General features: G+C 32.7%; 1 pseudogene; it reads right to left on the reverse strand.

Annotated features, from left to right (window-relative positions):
• Positions 1 to 7,246: 7,246 nt before the first annotated feature.
• LOC149547174 (putative ribose-5-phosphate isomerase 3, chloroplastic pseudogene) lies at positions 7,247 to 10,692 on the reverse strand (annotated as a pseudogene).
• Positions 10,693 to 11,468: the final 776 nt, after the last annotated feature.

Below are 11,468 nucleotides of genomic sequence, written 5' to 3' on the forward strand. Positions count from 1 at the left end.
CTACCTTGTACATAGCCTAATTATGTGTTTTTATTGTGTTGTTTTGTTGTGTCTGGCCTTTCTTTTAGTTCTCCAATTTTTGGTGTTTGTTCTCCCTTTAGCAAAGTAGTTTCCTCATGTGACTCTATAGACTAATGGATAAGGCACTATAGTCCCTAGTTAGAGCTAATTGTTGGCATGGTTCTTGTACTCACCAATTTTTTTTTAAAAATTTCATCTTTATTTTGAGTCCAAACAAGCTCAAATATATCAAACTTCAATCTTTGAAAGGACTAATTATCCATTGTATTTTTAATAATTTATTCACCTTGATGCATTTGAGTTGTCTCTAGCTCTATCTAGCACTTCAAATTTTCAAAATTCGATTACTGAGTCTCAAGTTATCAAAGGTTAATGAAGCATTCCAAACTAAATATTTTGTCTTAAAATCTTAACTTCTCCATAAAAAATGTTAAGTTACCAAAACACATATTTTCAAACAAATCATAAACCATTAACCTCATCTTAAAAGGTTAAGCTTAGGGTTGCAAAAAATGTGTTTCATTTCAAAATCTTAACCTCTCCATCTAAAAGGTTAAGATAAGTTTTTGAAATGCATATTTTCTTCCTAATCATTAATCTTAACCTCTCATCCATCTAAAAGGTTGAGGTTAGAGTTTCAAAAATGTATTTTAAATATGGTTACTAACCTCTTGAACTTTTGGGTGATAGATTATGTATGTGAGTGTTAATAATTGGTCATAATGAAAACTCATATATTTACAAGCAATGAGTTATTTGCATAGAAGTGATCCTTTCATTTCTTATGCAAACCAAAGTATTGATGCAGCAAAGAACTGAAATTTTTAGTCATAATGCATATGTTTCCTAGAAGAGTGTTGTCACTCCACACAATTCTAAAGGTAGAAATTCATTGACATACTACTATCAAGGAAATTGAGTGTGAAGACCATTAAGATGTAAATATTCACCTTCAAATCACAACATTAGGAGACTTCAAAAGATTAATAATACACTTTTGGAATATGAATTTAGTGCTAAAAATGGCTAAATGAAGGTTACAAAAGTCAACAGAGAAAGAATTATAAGGTGCATGTGCAATTTTTGACCAACTTTCCCTCGTCTTTGAGTCTGCATGAAAAGTAGAGTAAGCTATTGAAGATATGAGAATGTGAATCGAAACCAAAGACAAGACATCATCTTAGCATGTGACTTCCAAAGTACATCATTGGTATTCTCCATAATCCAAGCACATGGTCTACTTTATAACCTCCTCTCTACCCTCTAGTTTGCATGATTCAAATGGTATTGGAAATTGATACACATAGCTTCAGAGATATCTCGTTGGATAATTTGAAGTCATGTAGAACCATCAAATTCAAGGCACGATAGGAAGTTTATGTTGATTAAGAAATTCAAAAATCTCAACTAGTAGCATGGGCATAGTGATGGAAAAGCATTGTGGAAAGGAAAACTTGTAGATATAAAGCTCAAGTATTGGTTTGAAAATTCAATCATCTATCACTTCCCACCCACTAATGTGCAAGTTTGGTTTCGGATACATGTTAGTGAAAATATGGGCAATGCACGTGAATTGTTTGACAAAATGCCCATGCAATGAAAATTTCAAGCATTGATAGAGGACAAACCACGCTCGCAATCTATTTGACAGAATGCCTCTTGAAGCTAGCATCAGGGATAGTCCATTGGATAATACACAATTATGAGAATCCATCTAATTTAGGGCATGTGGGGTATGTGAGTTTGTGAAAATCATTAGTAACATGTCATTAATGCTATGATAACTCCACCTCTGTGTATGATATATTCGACAAAATACCTTGGCGAGATATCTTCTCCCAAGAAACCTTGATTGGAGAATATGCCAGGAATAAGCTTGTGTTTGATGCTTTGAAAATCTTCAAGAGGATGCCTCATAGAAATATCATGTTTTTCATAATGTGAATTTTGGAAGCATATGGAGGATATCATTGTATGTCAAGTAATCCATTGTCATAGGACATGTAGTGATTGTTGGATATGCAAAAAATAGAATGGTTAAAAAAGGCATTTAGATCAGCACATGTTTGACATAATTCTTCAAAAATGCATCATGACATTAGGCTTCTTGATATTCCTAACAAATCATAATGAACCTCGATCTCATCAGTTGGAAGCTCCAAAAAATACAATATGTCCTAATATATTTAGAAACCACAGATGGATGGGATATGCTCAAGGAAATAACTTTCAAATACATACTTGAAGGGAATGTGGTGATTGATTAGTTTGCAGTCAAGAATCATCTCTTGACTGATCATGCTTTCAACATAATGCTCATTAGTATGTCATGTCATTTGGGTTAGTGATAATAATATGAGTACAAAAGAGATACTATTGAAATTTGAACACCTCCTATCAAATGCATTTAACAAGCCCATGACTTGTGACTCCAAATGCACAACCCCATGAACTATAGAAAAATTCCAACCACCTATTATGAAGTGACTCAAATAGGCAAAGCACGTGGATTTATAGTCAAAATAGTTTTGAATAAAAGTGTTACAACCAAAGCCACTTTGATCCTGTCACATGAGAGAGAAGTGAGTATTATCCAAAGAAGTGAGGTCATCACTAGAAGAGTATTTATCTAGGAAGTATTTATTAACCACAGAGGAGTAGTTCTTAACCTCAATGTCTATATAAGGAATCATTTTGGCTTTGTAAAGGGGATTTTTGGAATTTGAAATATGAGAACACTTATGTTAGAATTTTGGTGATAAGATAATATTTGGAAAGTGTGTACAAATTTTTTCTTTGTAATTGAAAATTCTTCTTAGGTTCTTGGTGCAAGAAAATAAAGGACATGCAATTTGAGTTCTCTTCTTTCAAAATCTAAATTGTTAAAAATTTTGATTCTCTTTAAAGTAAGCATTTTTAGGGTATTATGTAGACGTTTATAAATCTTTGGATCAACATTATGCTAGTGATAATTCTCAAGCATAGATCTTAATTGTTGTTATTAGTGGTTTAAGTTAGTTTAAGAAAGTTGTCAAGTTGTATGGTGCATTCATCATCAATAGCTTTCTCTCTATCTTTCAGTTTTAGTTCATTTATGTTGAAAAAATCAAATACACCCATCATACAAGGGAGCTGCCCCTCTCAAATGCAAAGGAACATTGTAGTTTGGTAATGATTGGTTTAAATCTCTCCAACTATTGGCACAATTGTCACTATTCATAGGGCAAATAGGGTTAGTTTCAATACTAACTTCACATTGACAAATTTGTTTACCAACACTGTCTCATCCACCTTTTAACCCTTTTCCAGTAAACTTGAACACTCTAGAGCTCTTATTTATTTATTAGATATATAGGTAGGCAACTTCTATTTTCTATAGCTCCCTCTCAATTAAGTTTTAAGATTGAAAATCTTGTAGCCAAAAGTTTAAGATTTTTAATTTATAAAAAAAAATTTATTACAATAATTTGTCTTTTTATCATTGGCTAGAATTAACTTTAACTTTTCTAAGGGTTTTAGTTTATTTATTTAGCTAAAAGATTAAAGAAAAATAAAGTCAGTGTAATTTGGTTTCCACAATCCATTAGCAATATCAATTTCTTTTTGGAATTTGATTGTGTCTAAATTTTTAGCATCAATGTTTCAGATCATACATAGTGATCCATCATCAGGATGAAGAGCAAGAGAATAGAAAAAATAAGTAGCAGACTAGAGGAGACAGAGAGATATAAAAAGAGGAGGGGGGTGGCGGGGGGGACATGAAGACCAAGAGGGGAGATCATAAGATGAAGAAAAGAAGAAGATGAATTTGATCTTAAATGAAAAAGAAGACATTCAAAATTTAAAGCAACTAAAAAAAAAAAGTGAGAACACCTAAACTGATAACTAAAGGACAAAACCAAGGTGAACAAGTCAAAAGATGAAGAATGAAACCTAATCAGAAAGAATATGTAAAGCTAAGGAAGACAAGACAAAGATAAAATTTGAAACCTATAAACATACATATAATAATAATGAGTATTGATAATAATAAAATGGACGTATAATATAAATGAATAAGGATGTATAAATATTATAATAGAAACACAAATGATATAACTAAATAAGACAAAATATATGTAGATTAATTATATATAAATAAGAAGAGGCAAGAGCTTACAACGCATTGGTAAAGGTCTTGGGTTCAAATCTATTCATGATAATAATAATAAATAACCTAGGCTTCAAACATTTACCTATTGAATATATATATATGAAGAAGAAGAAGAAAATAAAAATCAATAAAATAACAAAATATAAATATAATGAAGAAAAATGAATAATAATAATAGTAATGAACTAAGAATATGAATCTGAAAATGAACAACAAAAAATAATAATACATATGAAGAAATAATAATGATAATAATAATAATAAATAATACTAGTAACAAATGGATGCATTATACATAAATATAATGGCGGTATTATATATATATATGAAAATAATAATAACACCAATAATGTAACTAATGTAAATATATAGATAAGAATACGAAGACAATCAAAGAACAATAAAAAATAATAAAGAACCTAGAATTAAATATAAATGACGATAAATGACTAAATGTCAAAAAAACTAAGAATGAGAATTGGCAAAAGAATAAAAATTCAATCACAAAATAATAATAATATAACTATGTAAATATATAAATTAATTAGAATATGAAGAAAGTAAAAGTTCAATAAAACAGTAATAACTTTAAATAAATAACTAGATATAAAAATGATAATGATCTAAAAAAAGAAAACAATTCTAAAAAGTCTTCAATTCTAGAATCTTATCCGTCATTCTAGAAGCATCAAATCTAATTGCGGACTAAAGAACTAGCTAGAGCTCAGAGCGGATGAAGGCCTAGCTCCCGCTCTGCAATTGTTCTACATAATTCAAACTCCTTTGTTTCTCTACATCCAGATGGAGTTTTCCAATCCACAAACTTAAAGATCCGCCAAAAATTACATAGGAAATCTACCAAGTATTATCAATAGAAAAGAGGTTCATATGAAAATTTTGATTGGAAATGATTAATAAGAATATAAAAGCCTCGATATTATAACTAACAAACCTTGTCAAGAGAAACAAGACCTAGAGCTACAAACCTAATTGGACATGGGAATATCAGTATTAGTTATGTTGGAGCCTCTGGTTTGAACCGATCAGGAGATACAAAATGTGTTGAAGGTAAAAGTTTAGCTTCTAAGAGATATCCACTTAGGTTGAATAATTACCATGTGTTGGATGATTTATCCCACTATGGGTATAATCTCTAGATGTTTTCTATAGACTGTTTGCTATGCGTAATAGAAAATTTTTCAGTGGATGAGGTGTAATTATTTCTTCATGCGCCTTAGCCTCCCCTTGGGCACGAGTAGAACTTTCCATAGAGCTTGATCCTTAGTCCTCATCAGCTCAAACGTTTTGTGACATGAAGACACTAGATGCCAGACATCTTTGATACTTAATCCATACATAGGAACTAATATCCAACCTCTAACAAATATTGAATAGTGAAACCATCCTTAATAGCTCCTGCCAAGGCAGAAAACTATTACCGAGGCTCCAATGCAAATGGTGATTAAAATTTTGGTCTACGACCAATAACAATGCTCTATTACCTTTTGCTAATGTTTAATTCCAATATTTCTCCTTTTCGAATTGGTCAAGATGATCGATAGTTAATCTCAGACTATACAGATTAATACTTTCACAGTTTTCAATACGAGAGAAGAGGATAAGATCAAGATAACAGTTCTGAAGTTAACATTGTTGCAAGCAGTTAGCATTCCAAAGTCTTGAGCCTCTCATTTTTAGCAGCTGGCAAGTAGAGCTTCTTTCCTTTCATGCAAGGGATACATGTGGTATTGTATCTATTTGATAACTATCATCCACAAGAGCCTTTCACACAGTTTTTGAGTAACCATTATGCATCTCTCCTATATATTTTGGATCAAAACTTTCTTCAAAATAGCTGTCTGTTGCAAATTCTGGTGCTTGTGTGTCCGTCAAGTGACAAAATTTATAAGCTCTTTGGCTGCAAATAAAAATAAAAAAATATATATATATATAACTATGTGTTTCCCTCTTACCAAAATATTTTTTGTCTGCACAGAACATGCGAGTGTGAAAAAAATGCTATCTGATTATTTTCATTGAGCTATAGTCTATGTCATGTGCAAATCTAATCTGAAAAAACAGTTCATAAGATACAAGGAAAAATTAACCGTGTTCTCTTTAACCTGCATTTGAAAATACACAAGAGACTTGTCATGGGAGTACCAAATTGGCCAGGAGGGAATAATTGCAGTCCAAAGCAAGTGTGAGGTTTGTTATTTCTTGCTCTTGTTATTATTTTGAGAAAGATGGTTTCTTCCGAATGCCATTATTTTGGTACAATTGGAGCATCACCAAAGCCATCTCATCTACATTATATATAATCCTCATCGGCATTATATTTCCCTGTTAGAGTAACATGTTTTTAGTCCCGCAGACTAAAGTTTTCATATCGTTCTTATCAATCAATTAATTTCTCAGAAACTATGTGCAGTTTTTTTATACTATGTTCTGTAAAAACATTTCATCTAAATAAGTTTTTATTATTTATCTCTTATATTGTGATTGGTCAGTGCTAATTTTTCTGGTGATCTTTTTGTTTTTTTATTGCAAAAATATGGGAAACTTTATTTAGAAACATTGGACATCTATTGAAAAAAATTTAAATAGTCCACGTAGCTGTGGCTCTATGGAAACACCAAACCTGACAATAGAAGAAATTACATCAGAACAACTTTTTGCGAAGGAAGACAACTTAAATCTGAATAATCTGACATCAACCAGCATTGCATCTATTATTCTAATTGACAATAGAGATACATTGATTGCGTGTGAAGTTAGAAGCTTGCAAAATATCTTTTGTTTCTCTATCACTTTGATTTGATTTACAATCCATTTAAAAAAATCTACATTGGTAGTGATGTAAATTCAGTGCCCAATTCAATCTAGGCTCTATGGAAACACCAAACCTGACAATAGAAGAAATTACATCAGAACAACGTTTTGCGAAGGAAGACAACTTAAATCTCAATAATCTGACATCAACCAGCATTGCATCTATTATTGTAATTGACAATAGAGATACATTAATTGCCTGTGAAGTTAGAAGCTTGCAAAATATCTTTTGTTTCTCTATCACTTTGATTTGACTGAGACACCATCAGATCCAGCAATTATGACAGCTGTAGCCATGTCGAGAAAAAGACCGTGCTCCAGAACACCCTGATATCCTAAAATTGTACCGTTGGCAACTATAGCATCCTTATTTGAGGTCTCAATATTCAAATCTACGATATAATCTGAATTATCTGTCACATAAGGCTTTTCACCATCCATACGCAGCTTGGCCTGGCAACCCTCAGCATCAAAAGGTGCCTGGAGCCGCTGAGCATTGTACTTCCAGCAGAAGAGCACCACCTGTACAATCGCATTGTGTATTATGCAGTTGATATAAATCAATAACCAAAATGAGTTTAGTGAGACAATCTTCAAACATGAAGGAAAAGCATTCATTAGACGGAAAAAAATCCTCTGTTTTCTTATTACAGCTAGGGTGTTTAAAGTAAAGTCATTCTGATGGCTTGCACAGAAGGTGGTATTCCTCTGTTTAAAATAGCTCACCTAGCTATTTTAAGACAACAATTATTATGCAAACTGTGATTACACAGTTAACCATATTTAGGATAGGAATAGAATTAGTGCTTTCGGCAGATTTGAACATCTAAATCCTGTATAAAGTATTAATATTGTACAATTAGTGTGCAGTAAAATTGTAATGATCCCTTTGGCTAAGCCAATGTGTGAGACCCATGTGCTTCTCAATGGGCAAAGGATGATTGCTAGAGAAGTATATATTGGTGAGGATTGGTTTAATTCCTTTGTCTCTTGCATTCTTCACAGATTTGGAGTACTTCCTATTAATTAGGGCTATTTACTAAGTCCTAGAGGGTATTTTAATGAGTTTTGGACCATTAGTCTTCTTGTGTGGAGTTTATCCTGAGGAGAACTCTTTATTGTTAGCATTTTTCTTGTTCTATTTGCGATGTTTCTATTTTGTGGAATCAACTACTTGGGTGCCATTAGAATATTGGGTAAAGAAGTATTTGCATGTATTATTACCTACTTTGGTGAGATGATTATAGTCTATTTTTTGACATACCAAAAGAAGATTGGTGTTCACAATATCATGCGTGAAAAAGTCCCCCAATTGGCTAATATGTACCAAGTGTCACCATGTTGAATTCTATATAGGTAGTTTGAAAGGAAAAAAATTAATATGAAATCCAACCATTTTTAATTTATATTCCAATAAAAGAATGACAAGGAAATAGAAACTTCAACATGCCCATGTTAAATTTCTTCTCACTCATTGTCTTTACAATGGCTGATCTATGACTATAACCCTTAGGGATTAGTTTAGGGGTTGCGATTTATATAAACCTTACAATGGCACAACTCAACATATCTAATAACTTTTGCATGAAACAATCTGATCTTGAATGGGCAGAAGTATTTTTAGAATTATTTTTATTATATTAATCTTGTAATCCAGAGTATAGATAATGCTTTTAATAAGAGACCATTTTTATCCTTCCTTCACCCTCCTTCCTTGTTATTTATTTTTTATATCAATTGAACATATCTCTCATTACATTGTAATCTCCTTTATTGCCACCACATACCAGGGGCAGGTTTTCCAGAATGGTACACAATGGCTCCTCTATATAATGATTTAAGCTTTTGCAATGTATAATATCTTCATTAATGATATTTTTTATTCGATTGTGTAAAAAGTTTAATTTTAAGTTTTCGATTAGAGATCTATATAAAAAGCAATCAAATTGCTTATCTAATACAATTTTAACAGCTAGCTAAGTTCAATTTTAGTATGCTTTTATGATTATGAGAGTGAAAAGTCTTTATGATTATGAGAGTGGTTTTCAGATTAGATTGTGTGGCAGTTTTTTTTTAATCAATATTTTACATCTCTTTCCATAATATATTTTCTAATCCATAATTACAGTGACCTAGCACTATAAAAATAAAAATTCTCCATGATCTATCTTCTACATTTATTATTCATTGTTATATTTTATTCGACTTGAAATAAAATTGTTTATTTATTAAAATACTGTAAATGAATACAAATTAAAAGAAATAAAAATGTAATGACCCGTACGATTAGGCCACTAAACAAACCCTAAATTTAACACACTAATAAAATATATTGCTGAAATAAAAGAAATAATAGTGCCAATGTATTCATTCAATAAAAACCAAATGTTTTACAAATGATATGGAAAATTTGAGCACCAAAACATTATGACATAGCACATTACAAAGAAACCCTAACTGGTTGTATACAATTGAGAACTTGTTGCAACTACAGATTGAAATGAAGAACCTATATTGATCAAATGGTGGAGACTGAATTCTGTAGATGATATGGTGAAAGTGCAACTCCACTAGAAACTCCAAATCAACAATTAAGCACAAATGAAAGGACTGAAATATCCTTCCACAACTGCAATAATTCAAGTGATCTCTCACACCCTCAAAATTGCATACTAATTGAGAGTTTTCATTATCAATGGCCAATTGTAACTATTTGCAGAAACCCTAGGCTCCACAACACACATAAGAAAAAAATCAATAATAAGTCTCGATGATAGGCAATGAGCCCTTAATGCCTATTTATTCTTTTTTCTTTGATAGGTTGGCCTCCCTTTTTAATTTTTCCTCCGCTTCTTCTAGCAACCTCTAGAAGCTTTTTTTATTTAATTTATAAAGTTACCTTGTAATATATATTTTTTAATTGATAACCTTATAATTAATTCCTCCTAAAAAATTAAAAAAATGGGACATTATAAGTTCGTCCCTCCTAAAATTTCTTGGCCTCAAGCAATCTTAATGCTGGGTGCTGCAAAATCACTTCTCCCTCCCAGGTAGCATCTTCAATAGGTAAATCTTTCCACTTAACTAGATACTCTTTGATTACCCTCCTATGAAGCTGCTTCTCTCTACTATCTAGAATGAATTCTGGCACTAAGATCAATTTCCCTTCATCATTCAAGGGAGGTAATACTGCAGAAGGCATCACATTCTGACCCAATGCCTTTTTGAGGCGTGATACATGAAACACATTGTGCACTTGACTATCTGTGGGAAGCTCCAACTCATAAGCCACCTCACCAACTCGTTTGATGATCTTGAATGGTCCATAATAGCATGGCTTGAGTTTCTCTGTACCACTCTTCTTGAGAGTGGACTGCTTATATGGCTGCAACATAAGGTAGACCATATCATTTACCTCAAAACTACGCTCAGTCTTCTTCTTGTCTGCATACTATTTTTGCTAGTTTTGAGCTCTAGCAATGTTGTTTTTGAGAGTAGCAACTATATCCTTACTTTCCTATAATAGTTCACTTGCATGGGGTACTCGACTGTCTCCCAACAACAAATCTAAGAAACTAGGTGCCTCATAACCGTAAAGTACCATGAAGGGTGTCATTTGTATAGTCATATGATATGTAGTATTGTAATAATACTCGCAAAGACATATCCATCTGACCCAAGCTCATTGCTGATCTGCCACATAATTCCTCAAATACCCTTCCACCCATTTGTTTACAATCTCTGTTTGACCATCAGTCTGTGGGTGATAACTGGTACTAGGTGTAAGCTTAGTGCCAGACAATCAAAATATCTCCTGCCAAAAGTGACTCATGAAGTGGTTGTCCCTATCACTCACAATGCTCCAAGGTAACTTGTGTAATCTAAAAATCTCCCTGAAGAAGACCTCTGCCACCTGAGTTTTTGAGTATGTAGTAGCGATAGGGAAGAAGTGAGCATATTTTGTCAGCCTATCCACCATCACATAGATGCAATCACGCGCCTGGGCCCTAGGCAAGCCCGTAATAAAATCCATAGAGATACACTCCCACTTCCTATTAGGAATAGGAAGTGGCTGTAGGAGCCCTGCTGGATAAGTGTGCTCTTGTTTGTTCTACTAGAAAACATGACACTCACGTACATACTATAAAACATCAGCCTTAAGTCCCTTCCAAGTGAATTGTTCTCGTACTAACCTGTATGTCTTGAAATACCCATGATGCCCTACTGTAGGTGAATTATGGAATGCTCTCAAAATCAACTGCTTCACTTTCGATCCTGGGACTAAGTAAATCCTGTTCTTGTAAATGATCAAATCATCTATGAGAGTGTATCTAGTGTCGATTGTTGTCCCCTCCACTATAGAAGAGGCCCACATGTCTTTGGCATATTCTGCTACAATCAAGTGTTGCCAATCTTCTAATATCTGAATCATAGAAGTGAGGTGTGGCCTACGAGATAAAGC

This window comes from Cupressus sempervirens, chromosome 7 (assembly GCF_028749045.1).
Source record: "Cupressus sempervirens isolate cs-2001-9-10 chromosome 7, ASM2874904v1, whole genome shotgun sequence".
Classification (NCBI taxonomy): domain Eukaryota; kingdom Viridiplantae; phylum Streptophyta; class Pinopsida; order Cupressales; family Cupressaceae; genus Cupressus; species Cupressus sempervirens.